Genomic DNA, 17,760 nt, shown 5'->3' with positions numbered 1-17,760 from the left:
CCCTCCTGGTAACTAATGCAGAGCTTGACACATTGGAGATGATCAGTATTTGTTGAGTTAAATTGACTTACTGAACTGAGCCTACTCTAAACTAATTAATAAATGTATCAGTTCAACTGTAGAACACATATCCCTTACCAATAATGTCTATCACTTGACAGCTTAAAAAATAATAATAAAAAGCAAAACACATTTAACTCAAAATCCTTGAAGAAATAATAATTTCTGGTTTCAGTGGTGAAATATTACATTGGCCATTGGTAAGTTAATTTACATCACAGATGTAATTACATGTTAGACCCATCTGTGTGAACAGAGGTTGTCCCACATGGCTAGGGGTAACTGGCTTGTGACTCGAAGTCTTGGGTATTTTTCACAAGCAGCCCTGCATGCCACTCCCCCTGTGCCTCAAGGCTGACCTTAGCCTTGCCTCCTCCATCTCAGGAGGAGAAACCTATTCCTGATAGTTTACTCCTTGCCCCCTTACCTACCCCTATAAGTCATACTGACTCATAAGTCTTGCCCTAAACTGCCTTACTCTGGGTCTGTGAAGGCTGGCTTTGGTCAGGAAAGGGGCTGACAAAGCATTTGACAGATGTGCAGCCTGGAGGTGGTTGCTTCTGGTGGGTGTACACTCTTGGTTGGAAAGGCTGAAGGTCAGGCCTGGTGTAGAAAGCCTTCTCTTCTCTTCATTGTCTCTTCCTCTTCCTTCCTGACCCTAAAGTTAGGTTTGAAGACCTGCACCTGGCTGGCTCACTATGCATGCACACATTTCTAGCCAAGTTTTTCAGGCCAGGGCCAGGAACACTCAAGGTCAACCATGGCCAGGGTTTGTTTTCTAAACAGGTGGGATAAATGTGATGTGCCTACAAGGTTGATTCCTTCTACCCAGAAAAACATCTGTAGGGAAATAGCCTCATGATTCTGTATATACCTTCGGAAATGATGACAGGCCCACATGTGTCCATATTAATCATCTCATGCCTGGTGGGACACCTTGGCTATCAGCATGGCCCTGAATCAGGAGAGACAAACAAAAATGTAACTGGGATTGGGAGAGTCACAACGCTCCTATTGGAGAAACATCAAAGGGTTTTGAGAAGAGAAAATCAACAAGGCCAGAATGGCTGTCCTCAGATACTCAGATGCTTCCCCCTAAAGAAGGAGGACTGAACTTGCTCTGTGGGATCCTGATGGGTAGGACTTGGCTGAGTCATAAACCCAATTTCCAAATTACTTTCCATCTCCAGGTTCTGGCTATGCTGAATGACCTCTGTGTTCCCTTGCTGGAACACTCTGCCTGGATAACCTTGACTCCTCCTTTGGGTAAAGGCTTATACTTCACTTCTCTAGAATGGGGGCCCTCTCTTAAATCTTCCAGATCAGGTTTATATAACTGGCACTATTTTGGGCAGGATAATTCTTTGTTTTAGGGGGGTATGCATTGTATGATCCTTAGTAACATCCCTGGTCTCTACCTACTAGATGCTGGTAGCAGTCCTTCAGTTGTGACAACAACGAATGTCTCCAGATATTGCTAATTGTCCCATGGGGGTTAAATTATTCTCTCTTTCCTTAATGTAGTTGAGAGCCAGTGCTCTAGACTAGTGTTCCAAGAGTACCCAGTTTTTAGTTCTCTAGCATTCATTCTATCTTTCCCACTCCTAGAGTTTTCTATTCTTGTTTAATGTCCTTCTCCTCCCTCATCAGCTCTCTGATAGCAGTGGTGGACTCCAGTGTTCTTTGCTGGTCATAATTTTTTGAAATGTTTTTTAAAAATCAGTGAAAAGATACACTGATCTAAATAAGAGCTTCACAGCTCTCAGAGCTGTCCACAGACAAAGTTATTAAATGCCCTATCATTTAGTAGCGCTGCAGAAAAGGCAAACAACCACTTGAGGATGTTGTAGAGGAGACTTATGCCCTGAATGGGTGATCCTGAAGATTCCTTCCAGTTATGAGATTGTTTGGAATGTGGGCATCCAGCCAACCTCCCTGTGGGTAACTAATTAAATAACAAGGAGGAGGCCAACCACCCCATCAGGAGTCAGGTGCTAAGTGTTCCCAGGAAGGGGTGATGTAGCTTGGGGAGTGACCTTTAAGTGGGTCAAGAGTCACATGAATATGGAATGCATTTCTTTTCCCTTTCTCCTCTCCTCAGAGGTCATTTATCCCATATCCTCAGGGGTAGGATCATGCTTGAAGGGTTTAGAAAACATCTAACTAAGTCCCACTAAGTCTCACTCTCCACTTATAGTGAGCAGGGCCAGGAAACCTTCTGGTGTGTGACGTGGATGACAGAGGCACCCAGTACACTTCACTGGATTGTGCAGGAGTCGCCTGGGGCAGTGTTCTTCAGACTCTGAAGGTTACAGCATGTGTGATTTATTACTCTATTTTTCTTTCCCTATAACCCCTCTTCTACTGGGGCAAAGAGCAGGAAGCAGAGACAAATGGATGCCCGCTAGGCCCACATTTGGTTTCAAGGGCCATGAAAGAACCAGCTTCTGTGGTTGTGCACTGGGTGCCTGTGTGCCTGGCACTGTGCTGGGGCCTTCCATAGGCATGATCTCATTTAATTTTCACAACCCAGTGAAGGAGATGCAATTAATTCTATTTTCCAAAGAAGCAGCCGAAGGAGTCAGTAACTTGCCCAATATCACACAGCCAGTAAGAAGCCTTGGCCTGAGTCTGAATCCACTCACACCTGTGATGCCTCCTGCATGCCCTGCCACAAGCAAAATGTGAAAACCTTTTACCCCAAGCCTTGGTCTCAGAGAGCTCTTATAAGACGGCATAATCAAAATGAAAACTATCCTTGAACTCAAAGCTGTTTTGGAGGCTGCTACTTGTGATCTTGCCAGATTGACTTGATTATGCCTTTACATATATGCAACTGAGCCTCCTTAAATTATTGTGCTTCTAATTTAACATGGGGAATTGCACACATATATTTATTTCTCTCTAGAAACAAAAACAGAAGACTAAAGAAGGATAAACCTACAAGGAGAAAGAAAAGGAGCGTGAGGATCTCAAACCAAATATGGAAGATGAAAATTGGAAGGATGAACAATAAATGACCAGGCATCACACCAAAATCTGAAACCCAAATGTCTAGGGGTGGGGATGGGTGTGGTGGGAATAGATTGAGATGTAAGGATGTCAGTGGGAAGTCAATAAGATGCAAGACAGGTCCCAATGCAGAACTGCAGAAAGAATAAAGATGGAAGTACTGGGTCCTACTGAGTACAGGAGAAAGAAGTGGGCCACCTCCCTGCTCAGCCATATGACCCCTTCTCTCTGACCTAAGCAGACTGCCTAAGTAAAGTATACTCTGCAGAATGTAAACCAGAAAGGCTCTGAATTCATATACGCCAGCTATAGCCAAAGCCTGGGAAGAGACACTGGTGGAAGCAGAGGTTTAAATTAAAGTTTGCATAGTGCCTGGCAGGATTTCACAACCCCCTTTCTCCTGATTGCCTACCAGGTGGAAGCTAGGCTTCAACCCAGTACCCTGGGTAGGAGAAGGGAAACTGACCTAAGAGAAAAGACCTGAAGTTCTGGATATTTGGGGTATCCTCCGGTAGATGATCAGATCTGCCTCATCCTTTAGGGTGGCCCCTCCATGCCATACAGACCATCTAGTCAGTGGTTAAGCACCTCACTCTGGAAAAGCCCTAAATGGTGATATTGCTTAAATTGGACCTTTCTTTGTCACCAAACAAGCAACTTCATTGCTATTGAGGCACGTTTGCAAACTTATATTTGAATTTCTTGACCTTCTAATGGCCAAAGCCTCAGTTCGTACTTCCTTAAACATTTTGACTCTGTCCTTTATAAAGCTGGCCCTTTTCTCCCTCTGTATCTCCATACCTCCACTCCCCACCCAGTCTCTTCAATGTCAGGTTGGTTGGTTTGTTTTTGTTCTGACAGAGATTAAAACTTGGATACCCTTTGTGGGGGCTGACATAGCCAATTCCCATTGTATGCCATTTGACTCTAATTTAGATGTTTCATTGGTTATTATTGTGTTGGTGTTTTTTGTGTTACTTGTGTTTTATGTCATTTTCCCCCACCTTACTCTTCGAATGCTCTGAACCTGATCCTGGTTTCCTGGGAATAAATAACAAGTGCTTTAAAGCTTTTTGTGCTCTTGCCAGATACCATTATCTAGAAATATGTTGGCATCTCATTTAAACATATGTTTAGATTTCTATAACTAAATGTACCCTTATGTATGACTTATTATTATAACTGAATTCATCTATAAAGATATAACTTTATTTACAGGTGTGATCTATTATAAGCTTCTACATTTCTATTCAGTTGGTACATGTGCTCCAGAAAGAATGTGTCACTTTTCCTTAGGAATAAAATCACATTATTTGTGAAGACTTAGTAGAGCTTAATGAACACAAGCAGTATTTACCTTATTAAGTAGTGTTTTCAACATTTATCATTTGAAAGGGCCCATGCTAAAGGATGATTTTCCGAGACATTTCAAGGTGACCTCTAGCTCTAGAGCTAAAACATATGAGAAAATATGGTAAAGGCTGATACTTGTGGATGTTTTGCCGAGGAAAGCAACATGGTGGAGTGGAAATGTTAGGGGATTGAAGCCAGAGACCTAGAAGGCTCAAGTTCTTCATTGATTGTGTGATTTTCTGTGAGCCCTGGCTATGGGACCTAAAAAAATGCGGATCATATTCATGACCTCACAGTTTTATTGTGATTTAGTTAATGTGTATGAAAGCATACCGGTAAGTTGTGAGGCATATGTAAAGTGCCCTATATCCAAGCCTGATTTATCACCTTGGTGCTTACAGTGCCCTGGGCAAAGTACTCATTCAATAAATATTTGTTAGATAATAAACTAATAAATGAATTTATGAGTCTGAGTTTTCAAAGTATTTTTGTACCCCTCTGAGTCACAGATAGACATTTGTAAAATTGAAAACTTGTAAGTTGTTGCTGGATAATCAGATCTCTTGATTCAGAGGTAAAAGACAGCTATTCCAGTTTTCAAGCCCTTCTTGCATATGGGACACTAAACGGCAGGGCTGATTGTGAGAAATTGTCATCATCCTGCTCAAATATAAGATCATAGATGGGGGAGCCTTAGAGATAATCACTTCCTCAAATATGAGAAATCTGAAGCCCAAAGGCTATTGGAAGTCAGTAGCGTCATATAATTTTTATCTTCTATAGCTCTAAGGCTATTGTAGATAGTTGTACAACACATACATTTTAAAAAATTGGCTTTCAAGGATTGTGGTAAGCACTGGGGAAATAAGCATCAGCAAGACAAACCCCTCCTCTCTGAGAAACTCACCATCTAGACAGACATGGAAAGCAGTAAGTATGCGATTATTGTACTAATGTTGCAGTGGAATTATAGGGGCAAAAGGGAACTGTCAAGGGAAGCTTTGAAGGGAGATCAAGTTCACCCTGTGTCTTAGCTTGGGTTCTCCAGAAGGAGGTGAGTGGGCAAATGATTTCTTAAAGAAGAGTTCCTGGGAAGACCTAAAAAGGGAGTATAGAGAGAGGAGGAGAGGATCAGGAGAAGCCCCAAGCAAGGATGAGATTTCTGGCCCACTCCCATAGAGAGTAGGTTAGCCTGAGGCTGTGGGGGAACTCTAGGGAATAATTTATACCTCAGAGTTTGCCCCTGGCTTCCAGGCAAAGGAACTGGGCTTTCATAGTCTCACATTAGTTGGTCATTGGCTAAAAGCCATGATGGACAGGGGTGGGAGGAACTTATGGGCAGATTTGCTCCAGTAGCCAGAGGGCAGGTCTCTGAAGGTTGTCTCAGGTGTTGACCATTAGAAACAAAAGCATACAGACATTTGGGGCCAGGTGTGTAGAAATAATAATGGGAATGTGGGTAAAGTATGGGCAGTGTCCATTCCACCTCAGGTACATGAGGATGGTGTGAGGTGGATGGAAAGGGCATTTCAGGTTGAGTTATAGCATGAACAAGGGCTCTGAACATGAAGGAGTAGCGGAAAGGTAGGCTGGAGTCAGATTATGCATTTTTTTGTTTTTGTTGTTGTTTTGTTTGTTTTAAATGTTTTTTTTATTTTTGAGAGAGAGAGAGAGAGAGAGAGAGAGAGAGAGACAGAGACAGAGACAGAGACAGAGAGGGAGACAAACAGAGAATACGAAGCAGGATCTATCAGCACTGAGCCCAACAAGGTGCTCGAACCCACAAATCATGAGATCATGACCTGAGCTGTCAGTGCAGAGCTCATCAAGGAGCTCAAACTCACAGACCATGAGTGAGATCATGACCTGAGCTGAAATTGGATGTTCAACCAACGGAGCCATCCAAGTGCCCTTGTTTTTGTGTTGTTTTTGTTTGTTTTGTTTTTATAATTTGGGTGCAAGAAAAGGAGATCTACTGGAAGTATTTCAAATAAGAGATGGCTTATTGTAATGATACATGGGCTCAGGAATCTTAGAAAAGGCCTTGCCCCAGGAAGAGCAGGCCTCAAGAAACTACAACTCCAGGGGCTGCTGGGTGGCTCAGTCAGTTAAGCTTCTGACATCAGCCCAGGTCATGATCTCATGGTTCAGTTCGTGAGTACTAGCCCTGCATCAGGCTGGTGGTACGGAGCCTGCTTGGGATTCCTTCTCTCTCTCCCCCTTTCTCTCTGCCCCTTCCCCACTTGTTCACACACACACTCTCTCAAAATAAATACATAAACTTAAAACAAACAAAGAAACAAACAAACAAAAACCCTTATAATTCCAAACCAAGCAGGCTCAGGGGTCTTCATCCTGGTGCTCAGCTGTTGCTTTTCTCTATCTTTACTTTTCATGTCTGCTTCCATTTCTACTCACCTCCTTCACTAAGCAGTTTCTGATTTCAGATTTCCAGGGTAAGCTGTGTAGACAAGATGGTGCCCAATGATGGGCCATAGCATTAGTTGTTGTGCAACAGGTGAGTTCAGTTGCTGTCCTAGGTTCAGGTGCCCAGTAATGGTCCAACCAGCTATACCTCGGGGTGGGGTGTGGTGAGGAGCTGAGTCACATAATGATGTCATATAATAAGAGTAGCCAAGGTTTACTGAGCATTCCCCTAAGCATTTTGTAAGTATTATTTTATTTTATCATCACATTCATTTAATCAGTATTCATTTAATTCACATTCACATTTACTTAATCAACTCATGAGGTTGTTCTCTGATTATTTCCAGTTTACAGGTGAGGAAATGAAGTCTTAGAGGTCTGCATAACTGGCATGTGGTGAACTTCCTTGGAAGGAGCTGTAGATAAGGCAGGAGGTAGGCTTAGCACATCCAGTCAACAGCTTTACTTCTTCACGAAGGAATACGGAATGCATCTGATGGTACTCATGAAGCCACATGTCTGTAAAGATGGGATAAAATCTTAGGTGTGATCTGGTACTAGGCTTGGGGTGAAGAGTTGATGAAATATCCTAGTGCTAAAAACATTCTAAGAATATTATGTTTGTCTCATTCTTAATTTCCTCTACCGGCATTGGTTTCAACATGTTAAACTATTCTGGGTGAGAAGCAAGGGTCTCTAGCAGCTGAACAAAAAACTTAGGAAGTCCACAAACAAGAACAGTAGTCTCCATGAACAAAGGCTTTGGTTTCAGGGAAGTCTCTCTGCCTTTTCAGAGCGGTTGATGTGTGGGTCTGCCCTGGTCATGAGGGACATGGTGGGATGGGTGCATGAAGCTGAAGGTACCTGGGACTCCCCTCGTTGGTGAAATAAGAGGTTTAATAGACTCTGCGGGCATGGTAAGCCAGCTTCATCTTGGCAACCTGGAAACAGAGAGGTGAATGCTTATCTGACTTACGGTTCTCCCTAAAAGAAAGGAAATTAGCACTATTATTTCCTGTTAAGAAGAGGAACCACAGGGAGATGAGATTGTTTTGGCCTCACTTTCCCCATGCATTCAGCCTTAAGCTGCCTGGTACAGCACTAGAAGTACCAGAAAAATATATTTAGAGAGGAAGCAAGAAGACAAATGTGGAGCCTATGCCTGGCCTCTCATTGTATTTTCTTGTCAGTGATTCAGTGCAGATCACTTCCCTGCCAGAAACCAAATGACCCTCTGAGTCTGGGGCCTGAGGGTGAAATGTGACCAGTTTAGTTGCCCATCATTAGGCTTTATTTTTAACTCCATTACAGAGAAAAGGGTAAGATACACTATGTGAAGAGAGGAACACTTATGGAAACCCATCTTGAGAATAGAGGGGACAGAGACTGTCAAAGTGTCCCAGTGTTTCACTGTCTCCTTGGGATTGAGTGGCAGTAGGTTGTTGGGAAAGAACACTGGGCTGAAGGACTGGCTCATCTCAGACTACCACAGACAGTTCTGTACCTCAGTTTCCTTGTCTGTAAAATGAGGCATTTGGACCCAGTCTCTAAGGTACCCTTCAGCCCTCATATCTAACAAATGGAGAGGGTGTTCAATTTCACCTTTGGGTGGTTATTGCACAAAACTTTTGAAATAAAAAAATTTATTTTACTTCGTAACTTCCTATTGGAGCTTCCACTGAGCCCTTTCCAGGCTTATACCTGGGCCCCCTGAAGGCCAAACTGGTTCTAGGACCCTCCATCCTTTTTATAGAACCTTCTAGTACGTATACATATACATTTGTACACCTATAGTACATACAAGTCTGGTTGAAGCAGGGATGCCATTTCTTATCTGAGGAGAAAAAAATAAAACAAACTTATAGAGCTTGCAAACGTCCTTTCAAGGTTCTTGTGGAGAACAATGTTCTAGAGTCTCTGGCTTCCTCCCGAGACGTAATTGGAAACACAGTTGGCCTCTGTCTTCTGTTCACTGACCCTTTCCTCCATCTAGCCTTTGCTCAGCTGAAGGGCATGTGGTCCCTTCCTCCTGGTGGAGAGAGAGGACAATTCAAGTAGATTAACATATGTCTTTATGTGACCTCCATTTTACCATACTTTTTCCTAAGACAGGCATTTTCTTACACTTCCTATTTTCATTATTATGTTGACCTGTGGCTATTTCTCTTTTGTAACCCAGAAATCAGAGGGCTTGTGTGCTTTCTCCAGGGAGAGGGGAGAGAAGGAGAAACTGTAGATTTGTCTGTTCCATAATAAACCAAGGAGGAGGAAAACTCTGGGGTGGGGGAGGGAAAGGAGCAAAGGCAGTGAATGGGCAGTCCAACCCTGAGTACAGCCAGGGAACCGTCCTTGAGTCCCCTTCAGGGTCTAGAAGTGGTCCAGGCAAGTATGCAGCACCTGGAGGCTTCCTTTGCAGTTCCTTAGCAACAGTAGCATCTTGTCCTCTTTGAGATCATTACATGAGGCAATTTCCACCTCTAGTTCATTCTCTTGACATGGAAACACAAAGAGAGGAAGATGTTGAGGCAAATGATTGTTGTCTTTTGCCTTGGCCCTCCTCTCTGGAGGTCTGAAATGCTCCTGGAATGGACCTGGAAGGTGCAAATACTAACTTACACCCTTCTCACCTGTCACGCAGGATTTCATAAACTAGAGAACAAATTAGGGCTTCCTGAAAGGGTGGGGTGTGTTCATGGGGACTTAAACACAGACTTATCTAAGGTATATTTTACTGGTAATCACTAGTATTTTCAGTTCTCTTTTTTCTGAAGATTGTGAATGTGGAATATTGTTTTGCATTCCCTCTACAGGCAAGTTCCCTTCTTCTGACACAGTGAATGATGTAGGAGCCACAAGATCACTGAGTTACCACATAGAGGACAACTCCCTGGAGAATTACTCCTATCCATAGCAGACTTGTGTGAGTGACATATGGACTTTTCTTGCCTTAAGCCACTGAGATTTTGGTATTGTTTGTTACTGAAGCATAACAAGCCTATCCTGACCAATACACAGATTCAATATCAGACCATTTCTCAAACTTATGTCTTCATCAAAACCACCCTAAGTACTTTAAAGCTCACCTCAAAGCTTCTGATCCAGTAGATCTGAGGTGTGGCTCAGGAATCTGCATTTTAATTGTATGTTAAATTTCCCACAGAAAGTCTGGTTCATTCGGTTAATCTGTCATTTCCTGAGGTCCATACATGGAGAAATACTTGAAGGCAGGTTGAAGATGTTAATTTACATTGCTTGCTGTTGAAGTTGTGTTTTTTCTCTTACTTTGAAGACCTCAATTACTTTCTTAGCTACCGGAAAAACAGAAGAAAGACAAAGAGATAGGTTTACCAGTGAAGGAATGCTTACCATAGTCATGATCCCTCACACAAAAGTCATGCCTACATCTTAAGTGTATTCTAGGGATTTGGGGAGGTAATTCAACTGGATGTATAAAGCATTTAACCTCTTGCTGAAGCAAGGGAGGTGATTAATAAATGTAGTTTCTTTAAAAGGAAGAAGAAAAGCTAGGTTTAAGGAATGGTTGGTTTCAGTAAAAAGGAACAATTATGATTACCTTGGCAGCACCAGGTGCACTTAGGGACAAGGTGCTGTCCTGACCTGGTTGCTGCAGAGGGTAGTCAGGTGGTGGCTGGACCCAGTGCAGATAGACAAGGCCAAGGCACAAGGCTCTGTTGATAAGTGCTGTGGAAATTGTAAACCCTAAGTACTATGGGAGTTCCGAGAAGGGAGAGATTTCAGTTTTCTTTGAATATTGACTTGCTACAGCATAGTAATAGTAATATCTTCTAAGAATGACAGTCAGGCGTTTCTCACAAGGGCTAATGAATCACTCCATTTAGCTGTGACAACAGCGAGGCAAAGAAATATCTTCAAGGGCCCAGACGTTATTTTTCCAGCCCTGTCTCAGGGGCATAATGTGCTTAGAAGTTATGACAAATTAGCTGCTTGTAGCAAATCTACACGAGCCCTTTTATAAAGATGGAAGTTTGGGCCCGAGTTAATGGGTTATTATTGGCAAGGGAAATGAAGTTGGATAAGGAGGGTGGCCCCGGCTAGGAAGGGCTTTGAGAAGCAGCCCAAGAGTTCAACCCTAGCTCAGGAAGCTGGGGATGAGCAACTGGTCCAGAGGCAAGGACCCAGCCTCTATGCAGTCACAAGCCACTGCTGTGCATTAGTGTCCCAATAGTCATTCTGCACGTGGAGGCTGAGGGCAAAGTCACCAGATCACCGTGCCGGGAAATGGAAAGGAAATAAAACAGAAGTAATTAAGGAAATCAAATGAAACTCTAGATGTGAGGAGAATGTGATGCTATGGCATTTGTTTTCAACCATGCTAACTTAGTTTCTCATCAGCCTTGTTTTCCTAAAAGGAAGCATCCCTTAACTTCATACTGCCCGTGTTTCTGCTTCTGTATGCCCCACTGACATTTGGAGTGGCCAGCCTCTGTGCTCTTTCTGTGCTTTGGGAGGAAGAAGCCATCCCTGAAGTCAGGGTGCTTAGGAAGCAGAGCCTTGTTTTGGCAGAGATGTGTGTCCCCATATTCATTTATGTTTAATTGCAATGTATGTTAGAAACAGTAACCTGTGAATTATGCTTTTCCATAACCTAAAATACACACAGAGACACACACACACACATGCACGCACACACACACACACCTTAAAGAAATGCAACATGCATAAATATATTTTAAATACAACAGTGAACTGTTTGCACCTTTTTGCTAATGCCTCTATTTACCTGCATTGACATAAGGAATGAACAAATACGCCTCTGTGTCCTGTGGAAAATGTATAAATGTTATCTGATATTGCTCTTAGATGTCTTGGTAATTAACATTAAATCACAAATAAACAGTGTTTTAAAAGAAAAAACCCAGAAGAACATAGCTGACCTCAAGTGACCTCAAGCCCGGGGCACTGAACGGTCAGGACGCCTACTGTGCACGGACACTTAAGGAAAGCAGAGGGGCAGGTTGGGGCAGTCTTCCAGACACGAGGTGGCCATCAGCCTTGCTGCGGGTCGGGTGTCTTGACCCCGCCCCCATCCTTCTGTTAATGGGACCCCACTCGTTCCCAGGGCTGTGTGCCTCCTCCTCGCTCGCACCCCCTCGCCTCACTGCACTGCTCACTTGGCTGTCTGCTCCTCATCACTCGGTTTCTTCACAGCCCACATTGGCCCCGACTCCTGTCTTATGACAGTGCCTTTCAGCTTTGTTTCCTGTTGCAAACCGCCTGCTCATATCTGTTTCATTTATTTATTCTTTCCCAATTTCGGCTCCCCACAGAGAGAATCTGAAAGGACCAGTTCATATTATTTTGTGCCAAGCCATTTTACTTCTTCTTTTTTTTAAAGAACAGCTTTATTGAGATATAATTAAGACACAGAGAACTGCAAATATTTAATGTGTACAATTTGATGAGTTTGGACATAAGCAAACACCCATAAAACCATCACCACAAGTGAGACAGTGGATTGGCTTCCATGGGGTATGTGCAGCCAATCACAGCTGTGGTCCCTGGGGGAGACCAGAGGGGGTCAGACCCATGTGGTTTGCCCAGCGGTGTCTCTCCGCAGGAGCTGGGGCAGGGCAGGCACTGTGAGTGGCGCATTCTGCCATGCTCTAATGCTTATTGGCTCCCCTAGCCTCTCTGCTGGGTGGCGGACTGGGGGACTGCAATCCACTGGAGACTCCTGTTCCTGGGGTAATGAGCACGGAAGTCCCTGGCCTTCCTTCCGCGTGTCCTGCTGCGGTCATAGAGCATGCCTGTGCCGGAGTCCACTGTGATGCCCTATACTAGGTCAGGGCACGACGGGTCAATGTAAGTGAGTCACTGACAATGCTAAAATGAAAGAGAAGTCAGGATTGGCGTCTTGTGGGGTTGCCTCTGTGGCGCCACTTACTTCTCTGTGGCAGGTGGGAGGGGCTGCCCTGCCCCTGACGAGGTAAGGGGGTTGCACCAGGCAGCATGCTTAGCAGCGAGGTCAAAACCCGAATCCAGCTGATTTCATTCAGGAGAGATAGGATCAGACAATAGTGGGGAGCTCTGAGATTTTCTGGAAGGGTTTGGAAGCTGTATTACCAGTTATAACCTACTTGGTTATTGAGGATACCTCTCTAAATTTTTAAAAAATATTTATTCATTTTTGAGAGAAAGAGAGAGACAGTGTGAGTAGGGGAGGGGCAAAGAGAGAGAGAGAGATACACACACACACACACAATCCAAAGCAGGTTCCAGGCTCTGAACTGTCAGCACAGAGTCTGATGCACAGCTCAAACTCACGGAACGCCAGATCATGACCTGAGCTGAAATCAGACACTTAACCAATTGAGCCACTCAGGCACCTCTCTAATTTTTCTTCTAATGTTTTACTTATTTTTGAGGTGGGGGACAGAAGGGTAGAGAGAGAGGGAGACACAGAATCTGGTGCAGGTTCCAGGCTTAGAGCTGTCAACGCAGAGCTCTAACCCACAAGCCGTGAGATCATGACCTGAGCCCAAGTCAGATGCTCAACTGACTGAGCCACCCAGGCGACCCTGAAGACACCTCTCTAACTGCCACTGGGCGTCAGGGCTCAGCTTGTTCCCCTGCACCAGAACCCTGGACTCTGTTGCTAAAACAGTCGCCACACTTGCTTCTGGAAAGCAGGCAGAGCCACCACCAACCTTTGCCAGAATGAGCTCTTCAAGGCTCAGGCTTTTTCCAATTTAAAAAGGAGGGGGTGTTGTCTGTTGGTGGGTCCTAGGTTACATGTCCAGGCTTTAGTTGCAAGGAAGGTTAGCAAAGCACCTTTCAGCAGTGGTCTCTACTTCCTAAAGTAGAGGGTTCCCCAAACATGGAAATAGGGTGCAGTAAGACAAATGACAAGCATTATTCCCTGGGGCTTTGTCCATTCTTAAAACAGGAGAGCAATGTGAGGAAAACAGTGTGTTATGTACTACATGTTTGTGTTCTCCCCAAATTCGTGTGTGAAAGCCACACCCCTTAATATGATGGTATTTGGAGATGGAGCCTTTGTGAGGCAGTTAGACCCTAAGGGTGGAGTCCTCATGATGGGATTATGGCCCTTATAAGACACACAAGACAGCATGCTCCTCTCTCTGCTTTCCATGTGAGGATAAAACCAGAAGACAGCCACCTGCAAAGCAGGAATAAGGCCCTTTACCAAGGATGGAATAATCTGCCAGCACCTTGACCTTGGACTTCCAGCCTCCACAAACATGAGAAAGAATTGCCTGTTGGTTAAGTCCCCTGGCCCATAGTATCTTGTTATAGCAGCTGGAGCTGACTAAACACAGTGTTCTGGGGAAATAGGTCTGGCGGAGTTTTTTGGACAGAATGTATGAGAGAGATTGAAAGGGAGAGACTACATATGGAGTGGTATAGGAATGCTCTGACCTTGTGGTGTCTCACCCAGGGAGAGCTGTCATCTCATATAGATAATTTCCTTCTTTTTTAAAAAAGTATTCTTTAAATTTTCGTAATGTCTATTTATTTTTGAGAAAGAGAGAGAGAGAGAGAGAACCTGAGCAGGGGAGGGGCAGAGAGGGAGGGAGACAGAATCAGAAGCAGGCTGCAGGCTCTGAGCTGTCAGCATAGAGCCCCATGCAGGGCTTGAACTCATGAACCATGAGATCATGACCTGAGCCGAAGTCAGATGCTTAACCGACTGAGCCAAAGAGGCGCCCCTTATATAGATTCTTTCTAAACAATCTCAGTATTGAGGGGCATAAGCTGGGACAGGCAGACCAGTAAGCACATGGACAGATACACAGACAGGCAGACATATCCAGAATGCAGGAGGTGGTACTGTCTAGTGGTGGAAGAGTGCTTCGGCTCCAGAGCCCGGACCGGAGACTCCATTCCACTGCTGGATTCCTTGCTAGCTATGGAAACTGAGGTAAGTTAATTCACCTGTAAGCCTCAGACTTGCCAACTGTAAGAAGGGGATCCTGACAGCACCTACAGCGTGTAGTGAGAACCAGCAGAGCTTGTGCAGGAAGCGCTGGCAGAGTGGCTGCTCCAAACCAGATTGCCAATAAATGCTATGTATTAATAATGCTCTCCTGACGTGAGGCTGTGAGGCTGGCCTGTTTGGTAGGCATGAAAGTGAGGCAGGGAGGGCGAACGCCGGGGGGGGGGGGGATGTGAAAGGCAGCACAGACAGGGCATTGTGACAGATGTGGGCAAGGGCACAGGGGAGAATGAAGGGTCAGAGAAGACTCCATAAATTATTGATAAATCATCTTTCTCATTTGGTTCTTGGCATTGGGTTATTTTGATTTGGGCTGGCATTTTTCAGATAAAATAACAGGAAGAGAACAACTGCGAATTTGATCTGATAGAATGTATTGCCCAAGAAGTAAAAGAATGTCTGAGTGCAAACCCATAGGAAAGGGGGGGGAAAGGGCAGCGTCCCCTCCTCCTCTCCCACTTCTTCCTTCTCCATCAAAAGATGACGCTTGAGAACATAGGGGAAGGTTTTACACCTGACTCTACCAGTCAGAGAAACAGATCCTTAATCAGAACTCTGTGCTTTAAATCCATGTGAGGAGATGGGATATAAATTGCAAATAAATAAATAATCAGGTCAACTTGTCCACTTTAGGAATTAGTTCCTTCCTCAGCAAATGGAGGTCAAACCCATATAACAACTGGCCCCAAATTTGAGACTGACCTCACTGAAAGGTCAGTACCCGTTCTGTCATTCCTCATGGGGGCCCCCTGAAAGCCCACACATCCTAGCCTCTTCTCTCCAGGAGAGACAATGGTTGCCAAGCTTACGTCCAACAGAAGTAGATGTGAGTTTCCATTAACATCCAGTCTCACCTGACAGAAGGGTAACTGGGGAATAAAAGATAGGATTTATGGGTAATCTTAAGAAGCTCCCACTTATTCGACGCCTTGCTACCAAAAGTGTATTTCAGAAACCAGAAGCATTGGCATCCCTTGGGAGCTTGGCAGAAATGCAGGGTTTTGGACCCCATTGAATCAGACCAGCCAAACCAGAATCTGCATTTCAGCAAGATCCCCAGGTACTTTGGGGGGTCACTCCTATTTGCAAAGTGCTGTGAAGGCAGGAGGGAGGGGATGTTAGGTAGGGGGAGATCAGCGTTAATGGAAGACAGAAGCACAAGGCACTGGGAAAGTGGAAGCAGAATGCAGGTCTCACTCCTAACTTTGCCTGGAGCTTCTGGGCTTCTGAGTGGTGTTTAGAACCGTGACTCAGGACAAAGTCTCCTGCAAGGCGGGAGAGGCGGCAGCAAGAGTCGTCACGATGTTCTCTGAAAGCCAGACGCATCGCGTCAACTCAGCGCCAGGTGCAAGGCTGCCTGTCGACGACAGGTTTATTGAGCTCAGCGCGTGCAGAACGCTTGCCCTCTTCCTTTAAATTGGAAACAGATTGCAGCGCCCTGGGCGGTGTCATTGAGAAGGTGGCGACTGCCTTGTTCCCATCTCCAAAGTCACCCAGAGGAAAAGTGGATTCTAATAACCCTGGGGCACTCTGGCCGGACTTTGGGCCTTCATGGAGTAACTCTCTAATTGCAGCCTCTTCTTCAGTGTATATTTAATTCTCCTTTTTAGGGGGTTCTGGAAGCGTGACCCTCAGACCAGTAACCTCTGCATCACCTAGGAATGTCAGAAATGTAAAATTCTTGGGTCCCACCCCAGATCTACTGAGTCAGAAACTGTGGTTGGAGCCCAGCAGTCACAAACAAATCCCTGGGAGTTTCTGATGCCAGCTAAAGTTTGTAAACCAATGCCCTATATTAAAAAAATTTTTTGTGTGTTTTGTTTTCTTTAACGTTAATTTATTTGAGATTGAGAGAGACAGACAGAGAGAGAGAGAGAGAGAGAGAGAGAGAGAGAGAACGAGTGGGGAGGGGCAGAGAGAGAGGGAGACACAGAACCTGAAGCAAGCTTTAGGCTCTGAGCTGTCAGCACAGAGCCCAAAACAGGGCTCAAACTCATGAACCACAAGATTATGACCTGAGCTGAAGTCATGTGCTTAAGTGACTGAGCCACCCAGGCACCCAAGTTCTTGATATTTTAAAGAGAACTTTTGCAAGTAGTGTTCCCTGTGCACTTTCTCTCTCTCTCTCTCTCTCTCTCTCTCTCTCACACACACACACACACACACACACACACACACACACCTTTGTGAAGCCAACAGAGCAGGTGTCCAATCATATTCTCCATTTTAATGGATAAGAAAACTGTCCCTAACCACACAATTGTTTGATTCCCCGGAGTCAGGGTGATTTTGGCTTTGAATTTGCAGGAAACATTCGATGCAAAAATTCTGCAAAGTCTCATTCAGGAAGGGACATGTCCCCGTTGATGAAGTTATTTTCTCTCATGTATTCTGAAGTTCTGTAAAGCTTTTTGGAGGCCTCTTGGAGAGACTGGAGATGTGGAACATCTTGGACTACTTTTTGCTTTATTAGCAAAGTTCCTGCTTGTTCCGCTCACTAGAGCTAGTGCCTTTCCAGTCTCTTCCATAGAACGGCTTCAGCAACCTGAGTCTGATTTCCTGTTTGCCTTTGGTTAAAATCTGAGAGCTTTCACAGGGCCGAGATGTTGGGGTTAGGGGCTGGGAGCTCTACTTTAAAAGGCAGGACTGCTGGCCCTTTGGGGACATTAGTGTGGTTTTGCTACTGCCACAGTAGTCACATGTCCTGCCCACTTCCCAGCCTCCCCATGCATGTACTGTGATCAGTACATATTGGACCCGGAGTGGAAAGCAGGGTGGCGGGGGTTTGGGGAGAGTGGGCAGGAAGGTAGGACCCATCATAAGATACCCCTCCACGGACAATGGGGCCACGTGGCTTCTGGCTCCAGGCTATGCCCGAAAAGCAGCCTCTCAGAAACTGCCTGGTGGTG

At 44.8% G+C, this 17,760-nt stretch overlaps 1 long non-coding RNA gene across 1 annotated transcript; it reads right to left on the bottom strand.

The window, feature by feature from the left end:
* Window positions 1-7,120: 7,120 nt before the first annotated feature.
* Window positions 7,121-10,143, bottom strand: LOC115301598. The gene is made up of 4 exons (XR_003913190.1): window positions 9,936-10,143; window positions 8,654-8,881; window positions 7,717-7,793; window positions 7,121-7,371 (listed from the first exon to the last, which is right to left on the bottom strand). It is a non-coding gene; the product is annotated as an uncharacterized LOC115301598 (long non-coding RNA).
* Between the last annotated feature and the right edge of the window lie 7,617 nt (window positions 10,144-17,760).

This window comes from Suricata suricatta, chromosome 9 (genome assembly GCF_006229205.1).
Source record: "Suricata suricatta isolate VVHF042 chromosome 9, meerkat_22Aug2017_6uvM2_HiC, whole genome shotgun sequence".
Lineage (NCBI taxonomy): Eukaryota > Metazoa > Chordata > Mammalia > Carnivora > Herpestidae > Suricata > Suricata suricatta.
Note: the sequence above shows the minus strand (reverse complement) of the source record. Positions and strands in the feature narration are given on the sequence as shown.